Genomic DNA, 15,593 nt, shown 5'->3' on the forward strand with positions numbered 1-15,593 from the left:
TTTCGCATATCTAATAATATTGTGTTTGTGAGTAAAAACATGATATTTATTATACTATAATAAAGTTTTTAACAAACAATTTCGATTGTATTATTATATAAATCAATATCCTATTATATGTATGCAATAAGTTCACATTTTAACAATAAGATGTAGGTACCTAATTATGTAAACACAATAAATCCGATAAAAAAACTTATACAATTGTATAACATACTGTATAACTGTGGCAAGGAATCTGTAATAATATGAATGCATCGCAACTAATTATCAATTTATGTGCGTTTTACCTTGACGAGTCAGTATAATAGTCATCTGAAGTGTAATCCTCGGAAAACTGACGACGCGTTTTGTGGACGGGCCGGAGGTGATGAAACACTTAAAAAACACGTACAAGATTCGTCTCACCCGATGAAAAAAAAAAATGTGGTAGCACTGCATACCATCGGTACAATAAAAACGCATTAGTAGACGCCAGACGGTGATAAATAATAACTAATGACGAGGACATTATGATTTACGTTATTTTTGATCAAGTAACCGCGATTTATTCCGTTGATCGCCGACTGTTTTCTCCGTGACGGGACAAGACGTTAAGAACTTCGTAGGAATCCATAGATATTGGAATTTATTTAGGATTTAACGGTACGGCGTTTTGTCCTGCTTTATTATGTAAACAATATGTTATTATGTATACCGTAATGAGTTCGACGTCCTCCTCCCTCCCCTAGAAATTTGGCGATAAATATGCCACACTTTGTACAATAGCGATGTACCTATATACCACATAATATACTTACATATCATATTAAAATGTATGTATATATTATATTACATGATATATAAATTGTACGATTGTACTTCGAATCGGTAGAAAAAATTTGGACCATGTCAATGTCAGATAATATATTTTATTTGCTTGTTGTGATAAGAACATTTTATTATTTATTATTATTATATTAATAATATGTCCACAACCTACATTTGGTTAATTGCATATTTTTATTGGATTTTCATGTTGAAATAAAAGATAAAATTAGTTATTGGTTGCATCATTATATGGAATTATTTAAATGTAATTTTACATAATATAATTAAAAAAATCGGGTAAGTCGTAAATGTCACTCTGCTGAACAGTAGGTTACAAGTGGGTTACTGTAATGGATGGAATTAAATTTGAATCCAACGATATTATATCATTGTATACGAAAAACGATTCTGAGCGGAGATGGTTTATCTGTCTAGGATATATTATAGATTATTAAACATTTTCAAATCTTAGATTTAAAAAGAAAAAATCGCTCAAATGTTTTGAAAATTTTACCATGTCTAGGTAACGCTAATATAAGTAAACAACCCAAATTTCAAGTTTTTACGAATGTTTTTAACTGAATTACAACAAAAAAATTCTCAAAATTAAAATGTCTATAAATAGCCTAACCTAACCGTAAGGCACAAAATTTAAAATACAACAAAAATATTTCTTGTCATTTTTTATTTGAAGCAATATTTCTGGTGTAGAAAACGTCGTCCGTAATTATTTAATATTATAAAATCGTGAAATCGTACGTTTTTTCTCCTTTAACCGCTACAGCATCTGCAACATCATGGTTTTAACAGCTTTTATTTGAGTACAGTTTCGAAAATCGAAAACTGACCTCTTTAAAGTACCGACTCAAGAACATAACCTTTCAGAAAAGATGCTACTCTTGAACTTGATACTTTTGAGTAAGTTTAGAGGGAGAAAAAGTGTTTACAGAATAAAAAAGAAAAAGAAAAAGAAATAAACATCATTGTAAAACCAATACATTCCTTGCTCCGCTCAGAATCTAAAATATGAGAAATAAGCTAAGTATTTTATTCGTATATATTTTGTCTAAATAATAAAGCTTTCAATACAAGATTAATATTAATTGCATTTTTTTATGATTTTTATAAAATAATTTATGATAAATACTAAAGCTATTGTCACATTACAATATAGTCATAAAGACAATGTTATATTATTCTTTCATACAATGTGTGCAATTCAAACAATATGTTCATAAAATATATGATACCTATGTCCTATACATGGCCTGATTGATTTTAATTTTAATTTATATAAAGGGTGTTATCCACTGAAGATAATATTACAATAGTCAATATAATATCACAATAAGCAATATCGCAACTTTAATCAAAAGATTCACACGGACTATAGTTCGCAGACGTAATATTGACGAATAATAAAATGCCCTAAGAAATAATAATAATCATTATTTGTCTATAAATCAATGACTCCGAATTTTAAAAACTAATTATATTTCTTACTGTAAATCCCTATAGATACATATTATAAAGTACAAAGAAAGTATTTTATTCGTCAAAATAAATTCTCTTATAATAGTATCTACTATATGATATTATTTGGAATTTGTTTAGTCTATAATAAGTTTTATAATTTGATTTTCAGCACAAGTCAAATAAATAAATAATTACTATTTGTTATTGACAAAAAAATACATGTTAAATAAAAATAATCGGCAATCTTTATAATAAAACTGGAGGGCCAAAAATGTTTGTCTGGGCTTCAATTCAATGCTGCTCGCATAATCACAAGCGAATCAACGGGCAACGCCAGTTATGATAATAGCTATAATAATATAATTATAATCGAACATGTCCTGAATGACTCATCGATAGCTTAAGATTTGCAATTTTCGTGGTACCTTCGTACCACCACGTAACTATAATATAAGTGTGCACAAAGAAATCATTTTCCAAAATTCCCATAAGTATGGTGATGCACAAGTATTTTAAGATTCAATATGGCCAATGAACGTTATTTTTACGTTTTTAACACAATTACATAAAAGATGAAATAACGAATTGCACAAATTAAGTTTGTATCATATAGAGTTGGCATTTTTGGTGGGCAAAAAAGTGCACGGAATCAACTAGTCCATTATAGATAAAATATATTCATATAGCTATTGCTTCTGTACGATTGTATAGAAGTCAGGAATCAGGAGTACGAAATGGAGAATTATAGAGAAGTCTCTAAAGCAATGGTGTTTACAAAGTGGGAATTAAGAGAGGAAGTGTTAGGGATTAAGTGTTAGAGTTCAACTCTTGTATCAACTCCCTTAAGCCATGTCATATCAAATTTTTACACTGATTAAACCTTAAAGGAATATTTATTTTATTTTATAATTTATTACTATCATTAAAAATCTATTTATCATAAATTCATAACATAATATGATGTATAAATATTTTTATTAATTAAAATCAAAGTTATAGTTTATTTATATCATATAATATACCTATATTATAATTAGAGCGAGGATTTGTATGCATTTGCATATTTATTCTGGTTGATCGTATGATATGCTAAGTGAGCACAAAATTTGTTTAACGATATAACGATTTAAAAAATGAAACTTTGTTAGTGCATATTTTTGCATATTTCGTTATTTTTCTATTTTAAGGGCTTAGGTACCTATTTTACAATTTTAATTGCATATTTCGATGTTTTTTTTGTTTTATTGGAAATTCACGTTTTATTATATAAGATTTTTTAAATTTATACTATTTTCAATTATAATATAAGAAAAAAAAATATTTTTATAGTTTCGATTAATATCAAAATATTAAAATATAGGTAAGTACATTTATTTCAGGAGACATTTTTGATAAAAAATTGATTCCTTTTTTTATATATAGATTAAAGCTACCTGAAAATAGTGAAAGTGGAAAAAATAAAGAAAAGTGTTTTTAGTATTGTTCAAAAATTTGTATTTATAATATATTGTATTAATTATGTTCCAAATAAATTTTTTTATGCATATTTTTTTATTTTCCATGCATATTTTAACATTTTAGTGCATATATTTATGCATATTTAAGATTTTTTAGCGCATATTCGATTGATTTTTAATGCATATAAATCCGCGCTCTAATTATAATATTTATAATTAACACCCTCCTTACAAAAATACTGAAAGATCTGGAAACAAGCATCCATAATTTAATAGGTATACTATAGGTATATGTAGGTATAAGTGAAGATAACTAATTGAGATTTTAAAAAATATTTCAATACACTCATTGTATATGTATATTATATTTCTTTTTGTGTAACTTAGCTAACCTGCAAAGTCTGTGTGTAATAAATAATAATTAATTTTATCATATCTGGCGTCCTGATAAGATGATCTGTCTATAAATGTTGATCACATTTTATTACAAATTTATGTTCTACAGCTTAATATGAATTGGTAAAATGCATGATATTATTAATGTAAAAATAATTAGTTTCAAAACAGATTCTACACAGAACATTATAAGATATTATAAAAGAGAAATCCAACAGAAAGATAATAACCGTTTTCAACCTATATTAATTGAGTATTTTCGTTAATTAAATATCTATGATGATCATTATTCATTACATGCATTATATTATTATTAGTCATTTTTATATAACAATTTTCAATTTAATATCATAATATACCTATCTACTTAATTACTCACCTACGGTATAAGTACACTTAATCCGTTTTTAATTATAAACTCTAGTCAGATTTCTTTTGATAATACAAAAATGTTTCATTTTCATTTTTCAATGAATTGTTTTGTCAATAATAATTGTTCAGATATTACGAATGTTGTTAACCAGACGATTTTCAAAATTTAAGAAAGAATTAGTTAATCCATTAACTGATTTTATGCAATGTATTCACTATTCAATGACATTTAAAAGGAGTACTTATCACATAAATATCGATACATTTTCGTGAAAAGACTTTAGATTAATAATCTGCAGGATTATGTCTCTATGAACTCTTAAAAAAAAAAACATATTTAGTATATTAAATATATTATTATATATTATATGTAGTCATATTCATCCTAAAAACAAAATGCGAGACGTTTGTGAAAATCACAGGAATATATAGGTATACCCAATAATATATTTCACGGCGCAGCAGGCATCTCAATCCCGGGAAAATAACAGCGCACAAGGCGAGAGAATTCAATTCGTTATTCGTTACTCAATTGCCATGACTTATGCGCGTTTGATGGGTTATATAATAAACATAGAGTATAATGTGAAGGTGTAGTAAACAGTGAACACAATTACGTTACCAGGTCGATAAAACTGTACATAGGAGGTTATGTAAGAGTATAAAACGATCTAATAGTATATGCATAAACCAAATTTAGGAACTATTCGACTGTTTAGAATAATTATTGAACGGAATGGGAAATCGTGCAAACCGTATAGTATAATATCAAATTCGATCACTATAAGATGCGTGTGTGTCGTGTCTTATGCCACTGATCACGACGCGTGCCATACCTACCCAATTTCCACGTCCCCCGTAGTATGAAAAAAGGTACCTATAATATATTACGCAAATATTTTGAATCGTTATTGACGTGGATGTTTTAAAGACATTAAACTCATAAAGATTAAAGACATTAAACAATTATACAACTCAAAATTATAAATGCAAGTCAAATAAATATAGTGTGTTTCATTAATTCATTTGATTTATGACTGAAGAAATTGTATATAGGTATTAAGAAAAATGTTTTATAGGTAAAATAGTATTCTAACATTACAGGAAGGTGTCTGACAAATAATATACAAGATACATTTAATACTAAACAGCTAATAATAGCGATTCTTTTAGCAATCAAAACTTTAAGTGTTAAATTTTTTTTTTTTATTTGTTCATAGTTTAGACTTTTAGAGCAACGGTCGGCAACTCCGAATCCGGACCGTGGAACGCAGAAAGCCTTCGAACCGTTGACATGTCTTAACATTTTTTTCTTCATAGGTATTACTATTACAAAAACATAAAGATTTGGCAAAAAAAATTTTCACTGGACCTCGTTTATTTATTATTTTAATCTTCCGGACTCCAATAGAAATTACTTGCCGATCCCTGGTTTAGAGTAATAAGTAATAACATAACATTATTTATTTATATTATTTTGAAGAAAAAAACTATATTTATTACTACTCTAATTTCTTTTATTTAATAAGTTTTAGATTATAGAATGATAGGAATCTGCAGACATGTATAATTTAATATTACGTAGCAGAATATCTTCTCAGAATTTCAATACATAAAAATTGAATTTTGAACAAGTAATTATAGTTATAAGTATTTAAAGTTTATATGACTAGGATCAGGGGCATAACTATGGGGTAGCGAGGGGTAGCGATCGTGACCCCAAACATTTTTATGGGGTCGCAAGAGTATCATTTTGCTACCACAAAATTATTTATATAATTTAATAAAAAAAATCCGCGTCAGTGTGTATTTAGTATTTACTATTTATTTATCTTTAAATAGTTATCAGGAAAAAAATACGTTATTTGTGAATTTTCGTGTTATAAAACTGTAAGTATAATGATTATTTTTAAATAATTTAGGAGGAAGTTATATGCGTATAAGTGATATTCACCCATTATGCTTATTGGAAAAGGTGAAGCATATAAAAGTGATCGCTACCCCAAACATTTGCTGCTAGTTACGCCACTGACTAGGATCTTCAACTATAAGAGTAGAAAAGTAGAAACCCAACATTTTTACGCTATACTCCTATATCGGGAGCCGGGAGGTGCTAAATATCCACATCATAGGACAATCTTCTATAATATAAATTCTTATAACTTATAGCTAACTAACTACTCGTGTCCGAAATGTAATTTTTATGCAATCAAAATTCTCAAAGAAATATTGTTTTTGTTTATGAAATAAAAAATGTATGCCGTCATTCAAAAAATTAAAAAGCTTTCAAAATAATAGAGATAAGAATAGTTCATGGAAACCATTATCCTATTGTAAAAAAACATCAACACTTTTTGAGATGATAAGTATTTATAAGTGTTAATATAATCACCTTGTATATAGTTATGATAAGATCTGAAAATAGATTTAGTGGATTCCGATTTCAAGAAAATAAAACTGTTATAGGTAGGTATTATACATTTGTTATGTATATTAGTAATATTATGTTACTATAGTACATATTTTATTTTTCTATTAGAAAGACACAAAATCATTATGTCAACTAACTTTTAAAAAAATATTTGCATATATGTATTATGTATTACTAATTATCATGATATTAAGTCCTTTTCCAGCTATCACTTAATATTACTGGCACCGCATTTTTTAAAATTCTGGTTACAACTCAGGGTTTTCGTTTGTGCTCAATTTCCTCATACCTAATTCTATATACCTAGGGGGACTTATCGATTCCACCAGTATCGACTCCGCCAGTTCAGGTAGTCTAAAAACAACCTATCGATTCCGCCACCTTCTAATTTTAACCTCAGCCCAGCAAATACTTAACAAAATTATTAAATAATTAATTTTAATATAAATTAATTTAGTCAAATATATTTTTTATAATACGATGATGAAAAACTAATGCAATGTGCATTAATATATATATAAAATAATACAATATTGTTAAATAAATAAAATGTTACAATAATAATAATATAGCTATCTACAAAATAATTCAATAATTAATTTAAATATAAATTAATTTAGTAAAATGTAGTTTTAAGTTATACAATGGTATTGTTATATGATGATGCAAAACTAATGCAATGTGATTTTATATATATATATAAAATAATACAATATACTTGCATAGTTGAATAAATTAAATCAATAGGTTGTTTTTAGACTACCTACACTGGCAGAATCGATGCTGGCGGAATTGATAAACCTTATCCCCAAGTTTAAAAAGGTCTGGCGGAATCGATGAAACCCCATACTTAGCCACTTAGGTAGCTGCCAATTTCAATGTCTTTGTTATTTTTATGACTAACTTTTGCTACTTTTGGAGTAGATAATTCAATATGGGTAGGCATTCATTTATTTTTGAATTGTTGTTTAAAATATTGTAAAGCCATACAAGTGATTTCCAATCATGCATTTTAAGTCGAATTATTATGATACCTAGTATGTACGTACAGAATACTACAACACTATAAAAACTCTATACTGATTTATTAAATATTGTTTGTTATTTCTGCTAAAATTACGTAGCTCCGGAGCCTTTTTCTACCAGTCCGCCCCCCTGTGATAGATATAAAATTAATAATATAATGTTATTATAGTTTATAACTTACTTATTGTTGAAATATCGCAGCATTTCTTTCGATATCATCCACAGCAATATTGTGTACGATATTTATTTTGTTACCAACTGGCGACTTTTAAGAAATCCGAAATCGTCATTGCAGCAGACTTCTGTGTATATGTAGATAAAACGTTCTAAAAACTATAATACTTCAGTCTTCAATGCTTGCATAACGCGATTTATTACACACAATGCAGCGGTCTGCAGATATCCACTATGATTCTGTGAACACATATATGTAATATTATTGTATAGGTAAGTATAGGTACCTACTTGTATTTTTATACATTAGATATTTACTCATACATAGGTGAAGCCGTGTAGGCACATAAAGAAAACATCCTAACGTCCCGGTGCGAAGAAAACCGTGAAATCGCGTTTTGTTGCTTTTTTCCCAAATGTTCCATGATTGTACTATAAATTGTGTACCAATATAAAATATACCTACCTATTATCCTAAACGACACGTTCGAGCTGCGTGTAATGCAACTTCTAGGCGAATAGATAAAATACTAAGAGATTACGCTATACGGTATTTAGGTTCTATTTACGTTTCATACATGTATGTGAACGTATTACTATTATTATTTTTTTTTTTATAATTTCTAAATCATTTATTGTACTGTGCCTATACCAATATAGTGTTCGCATATCTGGTCCAACGGAAATGTTAAAATGTGCGCCCGCGGCGACAACGTGACGTGTCCATGTGCAATAATATACATAATATACACGTATCACAAAAAAATAAACGATTTCAATGTTAAATAGAAATGGAAAAATCCGTTTAGGATTAGAAAGGTGTACACCGTATTTCTATTATTTCATTAATCGTCAGCCATGTTTATTATTATAACTTATTAAGTCTTAATCAGCTCGTAACAATTTCGTAGGCAGATAGGTAGGTATGGATATACAGAAATCTAGCGACTAGCAATATTCTAATGGATGTAGAATAAGTAATATTTAATGTTTAAATCATAATCTAGTATGCTATTGTGATCGGTGTGAGTCAACAAAAATATAGCATTTTGTTCCATAGCTGCGTAGTATCGCACAATAATAATAATAAATATAATATGCAGTTAAAATAATTAAATAATAAGCTAATATAGAAAAAATTTTATTTTAATCCCGAGTCGATAACCGAATAGGCGAACAATGCATTTTGAAACACAATCGGCAATAAATACGCACTCATTGAAATCTATTAAAGCTGCATAACACAATGTGAACACCTAACACACTCACATACTTACCCACCAGACATCAATTACCACAGTTATCAGAGTTATCTACTCGTGATATGTAGGTAGTAGGTACGATTGAATTTATAAACAATTCGCGTTTCGTCCTGTTCTAATATACTACTTCCATTGATTAAGTATACTTAATCAATGCTACTTATAATTATGTATATTATATAGGTTACCTATTGGGTATTGGCTGTATGTTGTTATGTACCATAGCTGTGGTAATAGTACCTAACCAAATTATTGTATATACCTACCATCAATCAAGGCAACTTTAGGCTTAGGTGTGGCTTGAATTAGTTTCATTTTTTTACTTTTATCAATATAATTTATGTTATTGAGTTTTAGTAGATAACAGGCGACCCTTTCTCGGCACGGTTGAAAAAATCTTAAAGTATATCATAAACAGCTGTTCTTGCATGGATAAAAATGTTTTTGTTTATTCGTGAATCGTGATACGAAATACTCTTATTAATTAGTCGATTTTTCTTGATAAATGCAAAAAAAAATAATAATACTTATATAGTAATATAATTATAGTAATTTTAATGTTTTATAATCACTTACAAAAATGTTCTAAATTTATTCGAAGAACACCAAATTTGTTTTAATGTTTGTATATATTTTTCATGTATTTAACAGTAGTTCAAAAGAATATTTATTAAATTTCAGGTGACTTGAAACAACGTTTTTTTTTACTTTTTTACGCAATAATTATTAAGTTGAATATCAGAATACGAAATGTCCAGCATTTTTTAGCCATTATTGATAATGATTGTCACATCAGATAATACCTTCGGGTATCGGGTAAAATAACTAGATACATCAATATTGAATGTGAAATCACAACCATTGAACCATACGAGGAATTATAATATTTCAAGACAGGCATGTGCAAATAATTGTCGATAGGTCATATGTATAATGATGTATATACATATTATATACTAGCGTCTAGAAGTTAATCAAACTCAAAAATATGGTCTAAAATCAAACCTATAACTATAAAGTTAAGAGTTTTAACCATACGTCTAACTAAACATTTCAATGTAATATCGAACTTGAACACCTATTCTATTAACGAATCAATAATAAACTCAACCAGTCCTAAACATTTTATGTAAATCCGGAGTGAGCCCCAACCGAGCTTTTGAATTAAGCTTCAAACTAAACTAACTAATTTAATTTTTAAATAGCAGTGTATTCAAGTATACATTTGATTTGAGTTGTATAGATTTTTGATTAATTTAAAAGGTATATCGTACCTATGATACATATAATATATTGTAGCTGCTATAGGACTATTATATTATTAAATAATTTTACGCATAGGTTCTCAATTCTGAGAATGTAATCGTGTACACCTACATTATATTATAATATTAAAGAAAACTAGTTAGTGGAGTTGTTGATATGTATTACCTATTACTACAACAACTGTATAATATAATACATTATAGGATTATATTCTCTAGTAAAAAACATAAATATTTAGTTATGTAATTTTGGCATATTTACTGCAGACTGCAGCAATGCATTGCAAGTTTCCACACCACCTTAGCTTATTAAACGACAACAATCTATGTCGTGTTCAATGTCACATGAGGTATTGCAAGAGGCGCGTTTTTTTTATTGTGGTATCCCCATGTAGGCCTATTCCACAAAGAGGAGAATGGGAGTGAACGGCCAGCCAACGACAATGAGAGAAACTGAGAAACGTAGGAGATAAGCCAATATAATAATGCAGATTAATATAAATAATATAAGAACTTGTTGATTTAATAATGTATATTTTCGCTAACGGCAATTCTCCCAATTTCCCCTGTACCGTATTGAATTCAATACGTGGATATCGTCATCGGTAGTCCTTAAAACGAGACTAACACTAGACCAGAGAAAATAATTACAAAATAAATGTTGGTATTCTGTACATAAAACAAATATGATATTTATACATATTAGTTGTACACTGAATTCAACACGGCAGTATTATACTTCTACCTATACATAATTTAGATAGTAAAAAATATAATAATAGTAGCTATACTATATTATATTTATATATATATATATACTATATATATAATATTACTTTACTACTTTTAGCTAATTGTTGTAACTACAGTTAAAAATATTGTTTCTGGGAAAAACAAACCAACAATAACAATAAACTCAAACAAATAAAACCATCTACCAAAAAATGACCAAACTTAGTAATCAAACTCACACGACACGAGGAAATCATAGTTACCAAAGTACGCATTGGGTACACTAGACTCACGCATTCCCACTTAATGTGTAAGGCGACTGCAGAAGACCGAAAGCCAGAACACAGTCAAATATAAACACCATCTCACCCAAAGAATCATTCGGCTCCGGACAAGAAAAATAAATAATTGACTTCATCATGTTTGCTGATCTGAGCTCACATCGAATATTTAAGACCACGAATCAACGATAAAATCCCAGCGACTATTAAAAATTAAAAAAAAAAAAATGTTCAAAAGTTAAATTAGTTAAATATAACAATAATTGTATAATCTAATGAACTATATGTATTTAAATCCTTAATACCTAATATAAAAATAAATAAAAATATTATTTCTAAAAATAATTAAATAAAACTAAACCAATAGCTTACCTATAATTATCACCATTATCACTGTCAATTGCTTTTCATTTATCCTGCAAAGCTTTACAACGTTAGTTATATAATTTACATTTTATTCACATACCATTTTTAATCCAGTGTGAATTTTTTGAATATAACTATAGCTTGATTTTTATATTTAGAAAAAGCAATACATCTGAATAATAATCGTGTTTTATAAGATATTTTCTTGTATCTGAAAAATAATTCCCTACCTACTGAGAACTGAATAAGAAAACACTAATATACATTTTCGTAAAACAACTATTTAAACAAAAAATGGACTCTGAGCGCATTAAATTAGAATATTAGATACATGTTTGAAAGTTTGAATATAAAATAAATAGAATTAATAACTACGTACGAAATATTACAATAACTGCAGAGAGTCGCTAAACACTTACGAAATAAACATAGATACTAGCTAATAATATACTTTCGTTATAATAGGTGATGAAAATATGAGTAATAGCCAGCACAGTTTTTAATCTGTTTACTTAATTCCAGCCAACATAATAAAAAAATAAGTTGGTTTAATTATTAAATAGATACTAATTCAAAACTACCACACTATTATCTTCATGGAATTTTATTATTATATTAGGAATATAATAGCTGCTCGTTTATGTTGCTGTTTCTCCGTGGAAATATTGTCGTCGCTATTATATCAGATTTACGCGTATCGCACCTTATAACCGTTGTCAGTCATCAACGATGTAACTGAATCTAGGAAAAAAATCCCCAAAGTTATACCTAATTGTTGGATACAGTTGTCTAAAATAATAATTAATAATAATAAAAATATATAAAATTTGAATGATAACTATTAGGTATAATATTATTTTGATCACACAAAAAGATTACGCAAAAATTAAAAATTAAATAACATAATGTTTTAAATTAATTAATTAATTTTATAAAATATATAAATAATGATATTATCTATACGAGAAAAAGTGTATAAATATTTGTCATTATAAATATAAAAAAATAAAAAATACTTATTAAAAAAAAACGAAAAATTAGGGATGTTTAAATGATAATATAATAATTAAATAAATTTTACCATTCCGATCTGCAGAATGATTATGATCGTGAATTTCCCGTGGATTTTTAATTGTATTTGATGTTTTTAAAATAGCTGGACACTTAAACGAACTATATTTTGAACATCTCCATCCGATAAAAAATGTACAATCTTTTTGACGTACGTAAGTAAAATCATTAAAACAAACTTTGTCATTTCCTTGAGTGGATTTAAGGATTTCCATAATTACACAGTCACAGATATAAAAATTACTCAGAGACAAGGTACTCTACACTGCACTATGTACAGGAACTATACATAGTGTACAGGAACTATAGAAGTATACTGACTGTCTAAGGTTATCGTTATCGTTAACAATATAGGCCCGCAGTAATAAATAGAACACCAACATTTTTCTAGACTTAAGAAATTTTGTTTCGATCATTTTATTATTTTCAATTGTACTACTATAATTATTTCGATACGCAGATAACGTCTTTATGTGTCGATAATGCGATTAACAGCTATTATGCGTTCTGGACTCAAACTAATTGGTCAGTCGGTATAACATCGTAATCGCGTTTATTGAGAGGACGCCACACCGACATATTTTGTTTGTCTCCGTTTAGGATGTACAATTATATTATATAAGTAAACTTTGCAAACTCGACAAAGTAAAATTTGGGGATTTTTTTTTTTCGAATACCGATGTAACTCGATACCCGACCAGCTAATGACGGATTGAGCACTTTAGGTAGGCCGTCACGTGTCCGATATGCCTTTTTGTATGTATAAGCAATTGTATAGTCGCAGGCCGTGTTTGAGACGTTTGAGTGTCTAGCAGGTCAGTGCTAATCGGTGATAGCCGATAGTCTACAACTGACCATCAATTGTAGACACGACACGTTAAGCAACAACAAGTGACATTGCAGTGTTTCACAAAAACTAATTTAAATGTTATATAGCCATCAAAATGCACGTCATAACAATGCACGAAGATCGTGCGTAGTCACTCGCTTGGACAATTAAATCGAAAACATCCCTCGATAGTCAATTTGGTATGTGAAACCACTTTGAGTAGGTCTTGGGGTGAAAACTAAGTGTTCAAGCACACATTGTTTGTTAAACTTTAAGTTATATAAGAAATAACGACTAATGATATAACAAAATGTTGTAGGTATAAAGTACCTAACATTATTTAATCATTTAACGGCATATTTAATAATAATATTTTCAAAGTCAGTTATATTTGCATATATGTAAATATATTAATAACTAGTAAAGTTCAATCATTTACGAACAATATAAACTACCTATATACATACATTTTCAATACGAATTCGTTTTATAAATAAAATACGAAACGTGCGAAACAGAGCAAATATGAAAAGATCGTCAGTCGTATTTGTGACTATACAGTCGTATTTAAACGCAATATCTATGCATTAAACACATAAACACTACTGCTTTTAAACAACACGAAATGCGTCATATGCAAAAAAAAATTCAATCTTAAATAATAGCAATAATACAATCGTTAAAATGGCAAAACAGTGAGTTTATGATTAATTTAAAATTTTAAACACAAGTCGGGGACTGGCAGGCTAAAAGTCCTGTCTATTTTGCGTTTACGATCTCGCTGTTTGCTTAGTGGGATTTTCAATATCAGCACTCAGAAGAGGTAATAATATAAGACGGCGATGGACAAAATGTATAATATAGTTACCTGCGTATAAAATATAATAGCTTGTGTAAGCCAAAAAAAAATTAAAAATGTCACAAAATGTCTACAGTTTAAGAACGCATTGTAAAAATTAGAGATAATTGTCGATCATATTTTAAAATCATAATAATTGAAATTGATGGAACAAATAACGATAATGCGCCCAAAGGTACATTATACCTATTCAATTTTCATGTTATTCGTCGTCGAGCAACCTAACGAGCTAGCGGGCACGCTGGGTTGGGCGTACATACCAATAAAAATTACGAGTACCTATTATAAAGGTTAGAAGTGGCGAATCATTTTTGGGTCTAGTGCCAAATTTTTGCAATCAAGGGTTTGACCGTTTTTCACGTGCCCAAAGTTTGTAAACACTAAATAGTGATAATATAGTAACATACCTAATCGATTTTAAATTTTTACACAGGAATATTATAACTTTTAAAATATTTATAATTTATTTCTTTGAATTTTTTACAAGAACGATATTTAAAGAATAGCATAATTTTTCGAGTGCCATTAAAATTTGACAAACGTGACACTTCTGGCACACGTGCAGTGGATTCGCCACCGCTGATACAGGCTGTAATATTATATATATTATATATTTATAGAAACTTTTGGCGGCTCTCGCGTCTTGCATTCAAAAAGCACACAATGCAATATTGTACAAACATAGAAATTAAAATATAATAGATATTGAGAAAATGAACATTAAATAAATATGACTAAAAAAAATTTAACGTACATGGAAATTGAGTAGATTTTTGGAAGAATTAT

The sequence above is a fragment of the Diuraphis noxia genome, unplaced genomic scaffold, assembly GCF_037042655.1.
Source record: "Diuraphis noxia isolate RWA-SAM2 unplaced genomic scaffold, SU_Dnox_SAM2 contig0004, whole genome shotgun sequence".
In the NCBI taxonomy this organism is placed as follows: Eukaryota; Metazoa; Arthropoda; class Insecta; order Hemiptera; family Aphididae; genus Diuraphis; species Diuraphis noxia.